A 939-nucleotide genomic window follows, 5' to 3' on the forward strand; every position below is an offset into this window, starting at 1 on the left:
CACTGCTCCTGTGTGCACACTCATTAAGCGTGTGCTGCTTTGCACAAGCAAGCAGAGTGAAGGAACGGGTTGTTGCGAAAGCAAAACCCAAAAACCAAAGAGTTTCATCACTTTGCTGTGCTGGCTGTTTTTGGCCCTTACCACCGATTGCTGTTTGGATGATGGCCACCCCCTTACACTCAACAGCTCATTCCAACCTATGGTTGGTTTCTCCTAGTTTTGCTTTTTTGTTACTGCCTGGGTCAGTAGAGCCTCCCAAAGCCAGATGAGGAAGCTGATGGCTAATGATGGCTGCAGGGTGAGGGCTGGGTCAATGAGCACATCCTTCCAGCAGCCTAGTATAGCCAGGCAGAAGCCAGGCACTCAGCCTCCTGTGCTCGGAGGGCTGGAGGCAAGGGAAGCAGAGGGCACAGAGCCCAAGGCCACCAGCCTGCAGCCACCAGCTCCCCTCCAGCCAGGAGCATAAGCTCCATCCCACATCAAAAGTCCACAGTCCCCACCTCAAAAACCCTGTGGCACTGGGGTGGGAGGCACTCAGCCCCACTCTGGTTGCTGTTCTGGTGGGATACAAAGGGCAGGAGACACCATCAGCCTCCACTGATGAGCCACTGACTGCAGCCTTGAGGTGTCGACCACGAGGCTGTGCCAGGGATGCCCACCAGCCTCAGTTGTGTGAAGTCTCTGCTGCTCCCACCAGCAGCAGGGAGAGCCTCCATACCTGTCCCTAGGAGCAGCCATCCCATTGCATCCCCCTGTGGCCTCAGCCTCTGCACCTCCTTCACACATACTGGAGAAAATACAGTGGGGAGAGCTGCTACAGCACAGCAAGGAGCAGAGGATCCACTTCTGGCCACAGCAGGGTCATCCTTCAGTCACGCCCAAGGCCCAGCAGCCTGCCAACATGAAAAATAACCAGAGAAATAAAGCAGGAAGCAGCTC

Source organism: Centrocercus urophasianus, unplaced genomic scaffold (genome assembly GCF_019232065.1).
Source record: "Centrocercus urophasianus isolate 14NV4802_14NV808 unplaced genomic scaffold, USGS_Curo_1.0 seq_10, whole genome shotgun sequence".
NCBI classification, from domain to species: Eukaryota; Metazoa; Chordata; class Aves; order Galliformes; family Phasianidae; genus Centrocercus; species Centrocercus urophasianus.